Here is a 15,896-nt window from a genome sequence, read left to right on the forward strand (position 1 = left end):
CTGCATATTTTAGAGTGGTCTTTTATTGTGGCCAGCCTATGGTACACCTGTGAAATAATTGCTGTCTAATCAGCATCTTGATATGGCACACCTGTGAGGTGGATGGATTATCTCGGCAAATAAAATCTACTCAGTAACACATAATTAGACACATTTTTTAACCTATTTGAGAGAAAAAGACCTTTTGTGTACATAAAGTCTTAGATATTTGAGTTCAGCTCATGAAAAATGGGAGCAAAAATAAAAGTTTGGTGTTTATATTTTTGTTCAGTATAGATATGTTTATTGATTTTCATGTTCTCTTCAAAAGTAGAAAAAAGAGGGACAAATATAAACAAGGCAATTACAGATGTTGCTTACTATTCTTAAAAAATGTTTTCATCCTTATCATTTATTTTTGTAAATCCCATTCAAAACAATAAAGCAAATTATTTTTGCTGTTCTGGTAAAAAAAAAAAAAAATCACATTTGGTTGTCACATTTCCACCAGTACCTGCTCCTGCGACGTCTGTTTCTGTCGCCAGGTGCCACTGTGTTCACTCTGCAAGTGGCACTGGCGATGGAATAAACATTGGAACCATAAGCTCCGGATGGCCCAAACTCTGTGTTGACTAGAGATGAGCCAGCCTCTGAAGGCTCGAGTTCGGTTCGTCGAATGGAGGCCCCGTTCGAGTTCGGTTCGACGAACCGTTCGACAAACCTCTCGAACCCCATTGAAAACAATAGGAGGCAAACACAAACACATAAAAACACATTATAAATGTACACATACAGTTAATAAACATTGCCATTACACTTACAGGTCCCCGCGACGTGTCCTTCACTCTGTCTCCCGCCACTTTTGCTTCAGATAATTGCTGCGTCCTCCCAGTAACCAGCACTGATGATAGGACCTTCCGTGACGTCAAAAAAAGCATTTGACCAGTCACGTGTCTATTATCTCATTGGCTACAGACTGGTCACATGGCTATGACGTCATGCTAGGTCCTGTCAGTGCATCTCTCCGGTACGCGGTGATCATTCCAGCATGTCCGTGTACCAGCGAAATGCTCTGACACATGGTCGACTCCCCGTTCCTGCATGGGGTGCTCTTTACAGAGTCAGCCCACATGCAGGGACTAGCTGCCACAGCCGGTAAATAGCAGCACCGCGTGTCACGTGATCAGGGCACCGTTGCTATGGTAACCCACCTGTCAGTGGTGACGTCACCGCTAATAGCCCGCAGCGGCACCAGGAATCACATGATCGGAGCACCTGCCTGTCCGCGGTAACGTCACCACTTACAGCACGCAGCTTCTGCTCACTCTCACTGAATGAATAGACTGCACGGGGAACAGCAGCATCTTTCTCCCATGCAGTGCTGTCTGATGTAGCAGAGCTGCATGGGTTGAAGGAGAAAGAAGACAGAAGACCATGGATCGTGGAGGGCTGACAGGGAGTAATAAACATAGAGTCTCTAAGTGTGTCTGTGTTTTTACTCCTATTAAAGTTTTTTTCTCTGTGTGGTGTCTTTTTTTAACCCTTTATTGGAGATTCTTAATGGCCGGGTCAAACTTGCCTGACATTAAGAATCTCTGGCTTAATACTAGCTAGTAAAACAAAGCTAGTATTAACTCATTATTACCCAGCGAGCCACCCGGCTTCAGGGCAGCTGGAAGAGTTGGATACAGCGCCAAATGATGGCGCTTCTATGAAAGCGCCATTTTCTGGGGCAGCTGGGAACTGCAATTTGCAGCAGAGGGGCACAGAAAGATCGGGCCAACTTGTGCTGCGGATTCCAATCCCCAGCTGCCTAGTTGTACCTGGCTGGACACAAAAATGGGGCAAAGCTCATGTCAATTTTTTTTTTAATTATTTCATGAAATTCATGAAATAATTCAAAAAAGGGCTTCCCTATTTTTTTAGTTCCCAGTCGGATACAAACAGGCAGCTGGGGGTTGGGGGCAGCCGTACCTGCCTGCTGTACCTGGCTAGCATACAAAAATATGGCGAAGCCCACGTCATTTTTTTGGTGGGCAAAAACTCCTGCATATAGTCCTGGATGGAGTATGCTGAGTCTTGTAGTTCTGCAGCTGCTTAGAAGACAAAGGTGTTGTGCCCTGGATGCCTAGGGCATGAGATCTGAGCCTGTGTAAATGCCGGCGCTTCTACACAGCCAAGGCACGGGAGCGCTGGCATTTACACAGTCTCAGATCTCATGCCCTAGGCATCCAGGGCACAACACCTTTGTCTTTCCATGAATTTCATAGCCACAGCTATTTTTTTTGGGATACTGAACCATCTTGACAGTAAACTCCGTGAATAAGGCCGTTGGCCGAAACGTCAGAGAATCCATATCTGTCTACATGAGTTCACTTCCTTTGCTTGGCTTTTTTAAATGTATAACAAAATAAAAAAAAATATTTATATGCTACTTTGAATGTGCAGTGTAACTTCTATACTTATACTAGTGGGATTTTCCCAATCACTAGCACCTCACCCTTAATCCAGTGTGCACGCTTTTTTTCTACTACCACCCTAGGGCTGTGCACCCTGCACAGCACCGGTTCCGAGGGAACAATGAAGCTCTCCCCTAAGCAACTGTTTTGTTCTTCTTTGTCCTACAGGAGCTACCACTGATGAGCTCCTGTTCTGTCGCCTCCCAAAACTCGACTCCTCTTCTCTGTGTATGGCTCCTACTCTCCCTGGTCGCTGCTTCCCTCCTGGGTCCCTGTCGCTAGTGGGTGGATGTCCCAATGTTTGGTTAGCAACCTTAAGACCCAACCCTAACCCGGTGTCCCAGTGGGGAGGGAAACCTACGGCGTGTATTGAATGTGATGTTTGTGATACCTGCACCAACATCCTCCGGATCCGGGATAAGTATCGCACCTTAAGTGAGGTGCAGTATACTCTGGTGACTGAAGCCTCAGGGGTGCCACACATTTTTTAGGCTGCTCTCTATTTTTTCCCTAAGAGTAATGTCCCCCCTGTTAAAGACTATAAATTTAGCTCTAAATAAAAATGCCCACACTGCATCGGAGTCTTATGAAAGCTTTAAACAAATAGAGTACTTTAGAGAGTAGCAGGAATATAGTAAGGTAAGAGAAAACTGTGAACTTCTAACCTGCTAGTAGGACCTTTTCAAAGTTTATTTTTAGCACTTATAAAGTGCAGATGTAAGATGAGTAAAAATTGTCTATACATTTTTAATATAAAGACAATCTGCAGTATAAATAACCACAGCTAGTGAATTGGCATTATTACAGGTCACACAACTTTATCAAACTGAATTGACCTTTTCACAGTACCATTCTAAAGATACATTCTTAAAGGAAATGTGTCAGGTCCCCTATGCCCTACAACCCAGCAGCTTTTGTGCCGCCCCTGCAGCGGTCTAACCGCTCGGATCCAGTGGTGGTATTTACTCGTAGCTCGAGGGTCTCCGGACCCGAGGGCTAGGGGGCACACTTAAATGGAACAAGGGGGTATTTACAGGGGATGAGTATATAGTTTGTAACGCCACCCGTGGTGTACGGTAATTAGGAGTACCGCCGCTACCGTTGGGAGTACCCGGGGTGTTGGAGTGGGACAGCAAGATGACGTTACCCTCCACGGGTAGGGGAAGGCCCCGGGACTCTGGATGGTGGTGTGGTGTGCAGGGGGAGCGCAGGCTCGCTGGTTGCAGGGGTCAGTTGGGTACTCACTCAGCAATAAAGCAGACGCTGACAACAGGGTAAACCAAGTCTCTGACTGCCGCTGTTTCTTGATGGGAGCTCATCCTTGGTCCTGTCCCCTGTAGCACTGCCTCCTGGCACAAATTTAGAGTGTCCTTTGTGGCCCGTCAGCTTGGAGCTTTCCGGGCCCCGCTTCCCACTATGGCTAAGTGAAGGAGACTGCTCTCAGGGGCTCATGCTTGGGATTTCAGTGGGCCGCTTGCTTGGAAAGCCCTATCCCCCTCGCTGCGCTAGTGCTGTGAAGCCCCACGGGTGTTGTATCGGTGTCGGTGCATTACCTTCAGGGACTCCACGTTGCTGGATCTCCGTCACTGGTAGGAAATCTTCTTGTTTGATCGTGACGCCACTCTCAGTATTGCGGTCAGTGGGGACCGCCACTGCAGGTTAGGGGACGCCTGGGGCTGATGGTGGGTGCAGTCGGATGTAGTAGCCTCCTGAGAGTGAGGCAAGCCCCAGGGCCCTGTGTAGGTTTGTAGTACCACAAGGCGCAGAATGACCACACAGGCAGGAATGTCTTTCAAGGGCTTTACTCACATTTGATGGCAGGGTGAGTAGCCCGGGCGTAGCTGAGATGAACCAGGTGGGAACCAGGTATCCTTCAGGCTGACTTTATGAGGGTGACTACTGACTCGCCTTCCTTAGCCCTTGGTGGTTTGGGGTGACCCCGACTTTTAGTCCCTATGGGGGTCACCCAGGGAAGATGCTGCAGCCTCTCTCCCCTTGTTGTTTGCCGTGTGCTTGTTCCCCGGACCAGGCCACTCCAGCCTCTTGCCTCCTATGACCTATGGGCCCTAACTTGTGGTTACGTGGCTGCGGCTTTTGTAGTGTTGTGGTGTGGGCTTTAAGAGCCCCACACCGGCAGGTTTAGCAGAAGAAAGTTGAATCTATCCCCGCTTCGGGATCTGCCGCCCGGTTGGGCCTGGTGCTCTCTAGCAGTCTCCTTACTTCCCACTCCGTTGCACTCTCTAGCTGAAGCTGGCTTTCAGGCAGCACTCCTAGTTGACCGTTCTCCCCCGTCTGTAGCCACTGCGCGGACGCTGTCAGATTGCACAGCTCCAGGGATCTGCTCCTCACTTGAGCTTCCTGGACTCTACACTGAACTGGCTCACTGCTCCTCCTCTCCTGTTCTTGCCTACGCCACCTAGCAACCAGACTCTCCACCACACCCCTTGAGAGGAGATGGAGGCTCTACCCCCTCCACTATTCCAGTGAAGGTGAAGGCTTGCCCCCTCTTGGGATCCCCAGGGGTCCTCTCATGGGTACATGTGTGAGACCTGGTCACTATGCGCCTGTGTTCCACACCCCAGTCAGCCTTCTGGATTACCTGTATTGTACTGTCCCCAGCATGGGTGCAGTACTCAGTGGTGCCTGACCAGGTCAGGGGCGCCACATTCCCCCTTAGTTATCACCAGCACGTCCTCGGGCTGCAAGACAACATTTTAAAATGCATAAAACATTAAAACATGTAAAACATTTAAAAGCACCAGGTATCAGACATCACCACCCTCCACCCACAAGTCCGTTAACCCACCCAAAACCCTCTCAGGAGGCAGGTCACCGGTCCTGTTGGTAACCAGGTCTGGGCCATCTACTTCCCCAGACCTTTCCTCCAATCTTCCTCTCCCGTTGGCCGCGACTTCAGCCACTTCTGGCAGGATGTAGAGGCGGCTTTCATGGGCTGGTGGTTTCAGGGTATACCTGGCCTGGTGGATCCGCGCCGTCAGCCTCTTCTGGCAGGATGCAGAGGCGGCCTCCACAGTTGGTGCTGGCCAGGTACCCTCTTTGTGGTGGTAAGCCAAGGCCCCATAAACAGGCGTGCTCTCTGATCGCAGGTGAGCCAAGGCCCTTTTCTACAGACGGGCCCCCCTGGTCGCAGACGAGCCAAGCCCCTAAACAGGCTGGCCCTGGTGGTGGTGCCACTGGTGTAACTATTTACACTGCGAGAGTTTGTGGCTATAGCCAGTTCATAGCCTTAAGGTTTATGGTTTTCTCACAATAGTTTTTGTGGGCACATTTCTTAAACGTTGCAAACAAAACTTGTCAAAACTTCAACTGGTAACTTGCTGTATTTCTTTACTTCTCTCTACTCTACTCCTCCATTTCACCAGGGCGTGGGCATGTAGGGCACCGGCACCTGTGACTTTCTTGCTCTCCGTCGTCGTCCGTCGTTGTTTCATCTGTAGGATCTTTGTCTGTGGTTGTTTCATCTATAGGTTCTTTATCTTTCCTTTCTTGATCTTCGTCTGTTTCTACATCTGGTTCTTTATCTCTGTCTTTTCTTTCTTGTCTTTCTTGTCTTTCTTGTCTTTCTTGTCTTTCTTGTCTTTCTTGTCTTTCTTGTCTTTCTTGTAGCATGGGATGGCTGTAAGGTTTGCTGGGACATAGCGCTACGTCCAGGGCATACAATCCCCTTTCGCCCTGATGCATGGTGAACTGAACTGAGTCTCCCATCTTTAGATTTCGGCCAGGGTGTCCTCTAGGCAGATGAGCGCTTACATCTCTCCTGTTAACAAATATCCCCTCCTTGATGCCAGGGGCTACAATGAATCCATAACCACTTCTCAGATTGAAATCTTCCACTACGCCATAACACAGGGGTCCTCTGGCCTGGGCTTTGGACCTTCTTAGGCACCTTTTCTCCTCCAGGTCTCTGGCTGTGACCTCTCTCTGCTCTGGAGACTGTGGTGTTGGAGGATACTTTGTTCTGCTGCGCCGTGTCTTGCGGGCTGGGTTCATGCCTGTGGGCTCCCAGGTGAGGTCTTTGGGTTGATCTTCATCTGCTGACGGTGTCAAGTCTTCCTCCTCCCAGCGGGAATAGGGCAGCATCTCCGGCTCTGGGTAGGGGTCTGCTGCGGTTGGCGTCGGAGTCAGCCCTTCTGCTTCATGGTCTCCTCTCCCCCTTAGTTCTTCGCTGCACTCTGGTTGTGGCAGCGCTGGGGATGAGTGTTCTTCAGCTGGCCCAGGCGATGGACTCTTCGGCGCAGCTGCAGGGGTTGCCTGTATTTCCTTGGGGGTATGCGGAGGGAGCAGATACCGATCCACCATCTCTTGCGGGAACTGGGCCTCCAGATCAGCCTTCAGCTTCCAGTATTCGGGGTCCTCTCCTATCAGGGTCTTCCTAGCAGGGACCTCTTTGGACTGGGGAGCGGTGTCTGCTCTGGCCTTGCAGGCCGGGGAAAATGATGAGGTAGTCTTCTCTTCTTGGCGGGCCGCGCCTGGCATGGCGGCGGCCTGGTCTTGGCGGGCCGCGCCCTGTATGGCGGCGGCCTGAATTGGCGTTCCTGTCGCGGCCGGTTCCTGGCGGGCCGGACTGGACACTGCAGCCGCGGTCTCACTTGGCGTCGCAGCCTCGATGGGGTCCGTGCAGGCTGAGCCGGGCGTCGCTGCAGTGATCGGAGCTTGGCGGGCCGCACCCGGCGGGGCTGCGGCCTGGTTCAGCATATCACTTGCGGCGCGGACGAGCGTCACTGCTGCGTTGGGGTCTTGGCGGACCGGGTTCAGCAGGGTGGCAGCCTGGGTCAGCGTTACACCTGCAGCACGGATGAGCACTGCCGTGGTGGTCGGAGCCCTGCGGGACAGGCGGGGCATCGCTGCAGCGGCCTGGGCTTGGCGGGCCGCACCTAGCGTGGCTGCGGCCTCACTCAGCGTCGCCGCACCGGGCGCCTCCTCTGGGACCGCGGTCGTAGCAGCTAGGGTCGGGGCTCTTGTTCTAGCCGGGGCAACACCGGACTCACCCATCGGGGTCTGAATCGTCGTCGCCGCTCGATCCGGCAGGCTCCGCGCGGCTCTCTCCTCATAGGTCCGGACCGCTGCAGCCTTCTCTAGAAGCTCCTTGCGTTCCTCATAGAGCCGTCGCATAATCCTGGCCTCCAGCTGATCACAGAAGAGGGCAAGCTCCCGGCACCACCAGGCAGCAGAGCCTGGTTCTGGGTATCCTCGTCTGGATTCCATTTCTGCTCTCCGCAGCAGCAGGTTTGTGGCTTCCCTTCTCTCTCGCCGTTTCTGGACGCTTCCGCTCTCATAGCCGGCAAGGTCAGAACTCTGCAGAGGATCTCTGGGTAGCCACACCTCTTCGTGGGCGGTAACTTCTTCCAGCGCGGGCTGCTGTTGTTTTTCAGCGCGCTTTTCATGGTGGCAATATGGCGGCGCTTCCAATTTTTCAAGCGGACCGCCTAGGCACATGGTCACCTGTCTGAACAGGTCTAGTCCTTATCCTGTTCGTGACGCCAGATGTGAAGCCCCACGGGTGTTGTATCGGTGTCGGTGCATTACCTTCAGGGACTCCACGTTGCTGGATCTCCGTCACTGGTAGGAAATCTTCTTGTTTGATCGTGACGCCACTCTCAGTATTGCGGTCAGTGGGGACCGCCACTGCAGGTTAGGGGACGCCTGGGGCTGATGGTGGGTGCAGTCGGATGTAGTAGCCTCCTGAGAGTGAGGCAAGCCCCAGGGCCCTGTGTAGGTTTGTAGTACCACAAGGCGCAGAATGACCACACAGGCAGGAATGTCTTTCAAGGGCTTTACTCACATTTGATGGCAGGGTGAGTAGCCCGGGCGTAGCTGAGATGAACCAGGTGGGAACCAGGTATCCTTCAGGCTGACTTTATGAGGGTGACTACTGACTCGCCTTCCTTAGCCCTTGGTGGTTTGGGGTGACCCCGACTTTTAGTCCCTATGGGGGTCACCCAGGGAAGATGCTGCAGCCTCTCTCCCCTTGTTGTTTGCCGTGTGCTTGTTCCCCGGACCAGGCCACTCCAGCCTCTTGCCTCCTATGACCTATGGGCCCTAACTTGTGGTTACGTGGCTGCGGCTTTTGTAGTGTTGTGGTGTGGGCTTTAAGAGCCCCACACCGGCAGGTTTAGCAGAAGAAAGTTGAATCTATCCCCGCTTCGGGATCTGCCGCCCGGTTGGGCCTGGTGCTCTCTAGCAGTCTCCTTACTTCCCACTCCGTTGCACTCTCTAGCTGAAGCTGGCTTTCAGGCAGCACTCCTAGTTGACCGTTCTCCCCCGTCTGTAGCCACTGCGCGGACGCTGTCAGATTGCACAGCTCCAGGGATCTGCTCCTCACTTGAGCTTCCTGGACTCTACACTGAACTGGCTCACTGCTCCTCCTCTCCTGTTCTTGCCTACGCCACCTAGCAACCAGACTCTCCACCACACCCCTTGAGAGGAGATGGAGGCTCTACCCCCTCCACTATTCCAGTGAAGGTGAAGGCTTGCCCCCTCCTGGGATCCCCAGGGGTCCTCTCATGGGTACATGTGTGAGACCTGGTCACTATGCGCCTGTGTTCCACACCCCAGTCAGCCTTCTGGATTACCTGTATTGTACTGTCCCCAGCATGGGTGCAGTACTCAGTGGTGCCTGACCAGGTCAGGGGCGCCACAGTGCCTCCGATCTCTGAGCTTCATGGGAACAGTCCATAAAGGCCCTGTCCACCGCAGGCTAATTGCCGGGTCACCTGAAGCTTCTCCCCGACCTAGGGTCCGTGTACCCCGTCGTGCCTTCGGACCCGGATCGGTGATTAGGCCCAAGCTGCTGACTGTCCTCCAAGAAAGGTCACAGGCACCTAGCCTCAATCCCCTGCGACCGGGGGTCCGACTCCTCTACCAGAGGGCGCAGATGCCGAGTGGACATAGATCTCACAGATCTTACATAGAGCTCAAAGGGAAGCACACACACAGAACAAGTAGTCAGAAAGCCGAGTCAAAGCCAGTAGATCACGTCTGAATAGAGGGAATGAGCAAGCCGTAAACCAGGTGGAAGCACAAGGGTCAGGAGCCGAGAGAGCAAAGCAGGAAGCAGAGCCAAGGTCAGAAACATCACCAAGGTCAGAAGCCAGACGATGAGTCAGAACAATGAAGAGGGCAGGGACCGGGACGTAGGATGGGACTGGGGTCAGGAAGACAGGGAAAACAAACAAAACACGGGAGATGGAGGTCAAGGAAAGGTTAGCTAGGTAGCGTCATGGATCAGAAAACTCACAGAACCAGAAGCGCATGCTGTAAAATAGGAGCTAATACTGGCGGCCTTCCGGGGAAACCACGCCAAGATAAAACAGTGTGAATACTGGATTGAGGCACCACAGAGCAAGCCTCGCCCATCAGACTTAACCCCGAAGGAGACAACAGCAGTCATGACACATATACACGGCTTCAAGGGTACACTGACATGGCCAAAATGAGCCGCTTCCAGGAGCTGGCTGTGACGCCAGCTCACTGAAATCATGGTATCATGCCCAAAGGGCGTAATAACATGGAAAGAGGGCAGACTAGACTGGAGAAAGATTGTCCCTTCGACTAGTCAAGGTCTTAAATATAAATCACAGAAAAAATACTCCTAAAATTTTTCGTTGAACTTTTATTGAATATCAAATAGTTTATGCTTTTTTTGACAGGAAAAGAATACTCTATGTTTACTTTATCCTACTACAGTACTCTATAATTATATATTTTTTTTAGTTTGTTCTACAAATAATACATATAGTCCAAGTTTCTGTATTTGAGAGATATATGCCAAATCTATCTATAAATTTACATTTTATATACCGTATTTTTCGCTTTATAAGACGCACTTTTCCTCCCCAAATTTTGGGAGGAAAATGGGGGGTGTGTCTTATAAAGCGGTAGCGGGGGGGGGGTCCTGTCTGAGGCGATCGGGCGGCCGGGTGCCTGTGGCTGCATGCAAGCGGCCGGGTACCTGTACTTGCGTGCAGCGGCAGCCGGGTACCCGTGGCTGTGTGCGGGCGGCAGCGGGTGCTGTGTGGGGTCGGCAGCCGGGTACCTGTGCTTGCATGCGGTGGCAGACGGGTACCCATGGCTGTGTGCGGGCGGCAGCCGGGTGCTGTGTGCGAGCTGCCGCCCTCACACAGGTACCCGGCTGCCGTTCTCACCAGTTACCCCGCTGCCGCCCGCACACAGCCATGGGTACCCGGCTGCCACCGCACGCAAGCACAGGTACCCGGCGGCTTGTACGCAGGGTGGGCGGGCAGCCTGCTGGCATGGGGGCGGGCGGCTGTGCAGCTTACCAGTTGTCCGCGGTCCCACTTTCAAATGATGGCGCCGGTGGAGCTCTTGGATGAGAGCTCCATCTGCGCACGCGCTGCTCCGGGAGTCAGCGCGTGCGCAGATGGAGCCCTTGGATGAGAGCTCCATCTGCGCATGCGTCGCTCCGGGCGCCATTACTTGAATCGGGACCGCGGACACACTCCACCACTGAGCCGTCGCCGCCGCTCCCACCACTGAGCCATCGCCGCCGCTCCCACCACTGAGCCGTCGCCGCCGCTGCCACCACTGAACCGGGACCGCGGACACACTCCACCACTGAGCAGTCCCTGCCGCTGCCACCACTGAGCAGTTGCCGCCGCTCCCACCACTGAGCCGTCGCCGCCACTCCCACCACTGAGCCGTCGCCGCCGCTGCCACCACTGAACCGGGACCGCGGACACACTCCACCACTGAGCAGTCCCTGCCGCTGCCACCACTGAGCAGTTGCCGCCGCTCCCACCACTGAGCCGTCGCCGCCACTCCCACCACTGAGCCGTCGCCGCCGCTGCCACCACTGAACCGGGACCGCAGACACACTCCACCACTGAGCAGTCCCTGCCACCACTGAGCAGTCGCCACCGCCGCTGCCACCACTGAACCGGGACCGCGGACACACTCCACCACTGAGCAGTCCCTGCCACCACTGAGCAGTCGCCGCCGCCACTGCCACCACTGAACCGGGACCGCGGACACTCACTGCACCGGCCTGCTGCACGGCTCACCCGCCACGGCTGCTGCCGCCACCACGGACCCCACGGATCCTGCCACCGCGGACGCCACCGCGCCTGCAACCACGGACGCCACGGCACCTGCAACCAAGGACCCCGCTGCCACTGACCTGCCGCGCCTGCCAGCACAACCTGTGCCTCCTGTGACCCCGCTTCACCACCACTGCTGCCCCCCTCCGGTAAGAGAACACCGGAGTATAAGACAGACCCCATTTTTCTTTTTTTTACCTTTTTCTATGTCTAAGTTTGGGGTGCGTCTTATATTCCGGTGCGTCTTATAAAGCGAAAAATACGGTAAGTCTCTTTTTCAATGCATGGTTAATTATTGGATCTGGATGATAATAATTGTGTATTAAAAATTTTTCTGCAATGAATGTTTAATAATTGATGTATCATCATTTGTAAAGTTGACTGGTGGAGCTATATATGCATTTCCCACCATTTGTCGGGATATACCGCTGGCTGGTCCACTAGACTGCATTTTTTATTATACTTTAGACCCTTAGGGTATTTTATATTTTTCTGAACACCCCCCCCTCTCACTTCACGTTTTCAATATATTGATATTCAATAAAAGTTTAACGAAAAATTTAGGAGTATTTTTTCTGTGATTTATATTTTCGGGTTACTCCCTTTTGATCGTTTTTTCTGTGAATTGTTTAGTCAAGGTCTTAATTAGCATAGGGATATTCATCCATATTAGTAAATTACGTTATACAGGGCTGGTTTAGGCAGGGAATTTGGGCACACAGGTATAAAAGCTGCTGGGTTGGAGGGCATAGGGGACCTGACAGGTTCCCTTTAAATGCCAATTATGCTTTTCCATTTTTGTTTAAAAATCATTAAGCAATTACACAAAACTGATAAAAAAGCTGGTGTGAATAATATATTCTATAGAAATAACTGGATTGCGCAGGGAATGAAAAGGTGAGTATAGTTTTTTTTTCTTGTTTTATCACTTTTGCACTTTATATCTACAATGTTTACTACCGTGTTTCCCCGAAAATAAGACAGGGTCTTATTTTTTTTTTGCTCCAAAAGATGCCCTAGGGCTTATTTTCAGTGAATGTCTTACATTTTCCCATGAACAAAAATCCACATTTATTCAAACATCATCATTTCATTACATTCTAGAACATCAACATTTTGTGTTCATCCAATTACTGGTTCAGATGCCCATTTGTAATTATTTGGGGTCTGGTGAGTGCAAGTTTTTTGGAGGTTGGTGGTATCTGCTTTCTTTTGGGGATGCTTTCTTTTTGGGGTGTTTGATTTCTTTGATTTAGAGTCCTGCTATATTTTTTAACTGTTTTTAGCTGCTTGAACATTTCCTTTTGGAACAGCAATAAGGGCTTATTTTTGGAGTAGGGCTTATATTTGAAACATACTCAAAAAAGCCCCAAACATCCAATTAGGGTTTTTTTTGGGGTAGGTCTTATTCTTGGGGATTCAGGGTATTAAGAATTTGTTTTATAATATTATAGAATCATTATTAGAGTTGACCTCGGTTCGTGGTTCGAGGTTCTCCAGTTCTAAGCTCGAGTGATTTTTGGGGCTGTTCGAGATCGAACTAGAACTCGAGCTTTTTGCAAAAGCTCGATAGTTCTAGATACGTTCGAGAACGGTTCTAGCAGCAAAAAGCAGGGCTTTTTACAGCTACAGTGTGCAGGAGCCATCGCTGGCAGCCTGCCACAAGCTGGTAACCAAGATAAACATCGGGTATCCAAGCAAAGCGCTTTGGTTAGTAACCCGATGTTTATCTTAGTTACGTGCAGGAAGCCCACACTTCCCGCTCAGCTCACTCCGCCCCCTCCTTCCCGCGGCATGTACACATACACACACACACACACACGCACACCCCCCCCCTCCCAGCTACAGTGTGCAGGAGCCATCGCTGGCAGCCTGCCACAAGCTGGTAACCAAGATAAACATCGGGTATCCAAGCAAAGCGCTTTGGTTAGTAACCCGATGTTTATCTTAGTTACGTGCAGGAAGCCCACACTTCCCCGCTCAGCTCACTCCGCCCCCTCCTGCACGCGGCATGTATACATACATATACACACACACACACACTCTCACACACGCAACCCTCCCCCCCCCCCCAACCCCCCCCGCTCGGCTTACCTGCGGTGATGAAGTCCCACCATCCCGACCTCAGCGCTGTCACTGTCCTCCCTGGCCGCCGCTTGTCACATCACCTCTCGCTTCCGACCCGAGACTGACACTGGCGGTGACGTCACGGACCTCTCGCGATATTTGGCTGTGAAGGCGGCGGTCATTGACCTCAGTGACAGGGGCTGTCAGTGTGCTGGAGATCAGCGCAGGTAATGTACCTCGCTGACAGCAGCACTTGTCATCCCCTGCAGTGACCTGGGCTGACCCATTGATGTTAGCTCAGGTCACTGCATTGCTCTCCCAGCCAATGGGGAACATCCTGCTCTTCATTGACTGGGACAGTGTGGATCGTCATGGCAACCCCTTGGATTACAGCAGACCTGGATTTGTTTTTCATTCTAATAAATTGGTTAAAGAAGGAATGTTTTGGGGAGTGTTTTTTCAAATAAAAATGTGTTTGTCGTCTATTTTTTTTTATTACTGACTGGGTTGGTGATGTCGGGTATCTGATAGACGCCTGACCTCACCAACCCCAGGGCTTGATGCCAGGTGACATTACACATCTGGTATTAACCCCATATATTACCCCGTTTGCCACCGCACCAGGGCGCGGGATGAGCTGGGGCGAAGCACCAGGATTGGCGCATCTAATGGATGCGCCACTTCTGGGGCGGCTGCGGCCTGCTATTTTTAGGCTTGGGAGAGTCCAATAACCATGGACCTCCCTAGTCTGAGAATACCAGGCCCCAGCTGTCTGCTTTACCTTGGCTGGTGATCCAATTTTGGGGGACCCCTACGTGTTTTTTTTTTTAAAATTATTTATTTAATTTAAAATAACAGCGTGGGGTGCCCTCAGTTTTGGATTACCAGCCAAGGTGAGGTTGCCAGCTGTGGTCTGCAGGCTGCAGCCGTCTGCTTTACCCTAGCTGGCTACAAAACTAGGGGGAACCCTACGTCATTTTTTTTTTTCATTTTTTTGGCTAAATACAAAGCTAAGCACCCCTTAGTGCCACATGAAAGGCACCAAAGGGTGCTCCACTTTTTCTCCACTTTTTCTCCACTTTTTCTCCACTTTTTCTCCACTTATGGAGAAAAAGTGGAGAAAAAGTGGAGAAAAAGTGGAGAAAAAATAGAGAAAAAGTGGAGAATTTTTTTCTCCACTTTTTCTCCACTTTTTCTCCATTTTTTTCTCCACTTTTTCTCCACTTTTTCTCCACTTTTTCTCCATTTTTTTTCTCCACTTTTTCTCCACTTTTTCTCCATTTATTCTCCACTTTTTCTCCACTTTTTCTCCATTTTTTTCTCCACTTTTTCTCCACTTTTTCTCCACTTTTTCTCCACTTTTTCTCCATTTTTTTCTCCACTTTTTCTCCACTTTTTCTCCATTTATTCTCCACTTTTTCTCCACTTTTTCTCCTTTTTTTCTTCACTTTTTCTCCACTTTTTCTCCACTTATTCTCCACTTTTTCTCCACTTTTTCTCCATTTATTCTCCACTTTTTCTCCACTTTTTCTCCATTTTTTTCTCCACTTTTTCTCCATTTTTTTCTCCACTTTTTCTCCACTTTTTCTCCACTTTTTCTCCATTTATTCTCCACTTTTTCTCCACTTTTTCTCCATTTTTTTCTCCACTTTTTCTCCACTTTTTCTCCACTTTTTCTCCACTTTTTCTCCACTTTTTCTCCATTTTTTTCTCCACTTTTTCTCCATTTATTCTCCACTTTTTCTCCACTTTATCTCCATTTTTTTCTCCACTTTTTCTCCACTTTTTCTCCACTTTTTCTCCACTTTTTCTCCATTTTTTTCTCCACTTTTTCTCCACTTTTTCGCCACTTTTTCCTCCACTTTTTCTCCACTTTTTCTCCACTTATTCTCCACTTTTTCTCCATTTTTTTCTCCACTTTTTCTCCACTTTTTCTCCATTTATTCTCCACTTTTTCTCCACTTTTTCTCCATTTTTTTCTCCACTTTTTCTCCACTTTTTCTCCACTTATTCTCCACTTTTTCTCCATTTATTCTCCACTTTTTCTCCACTTTTTCTCCATTTTTTTCCCCACTTTTTCTCCACTTTTTCTCCACTTTTTCTCCACTTTTTCTCCATTTTTTTCTCCACTTTTTCTCCACTTTTTCTCCACTTTTTCTCCACTTATTCTCCACTGTTTCTCCACTTTTTCTCCATTTTTTTCTCCACTTTTTCTCCACTTTTTCTCCACTTATTCTCCACTTTTTCTCCATTTATTCTCCACTTTTTCTCCACTTTTTCTCCATTTTTTTCTCCACTTTTTCTCCACTTTTTC

The sequence above is a fragment of the Anomaloglossus baeobatrachus genome, chromosome 2 (genome assembly GCF_048569485.1).
Source record: "Anomaloglossus baeobatrachus isolate aAnoBae1 chromosome 2, aAnoBae1.hap1, whole genome shotgun sequence".
Lineage (NCBI taxonomy): Eukaryota > Metazoa > Chordata > Amphibia > Anura > Aromobatidae > Anomaloglossus > Anomaloglossus baeobatrachus.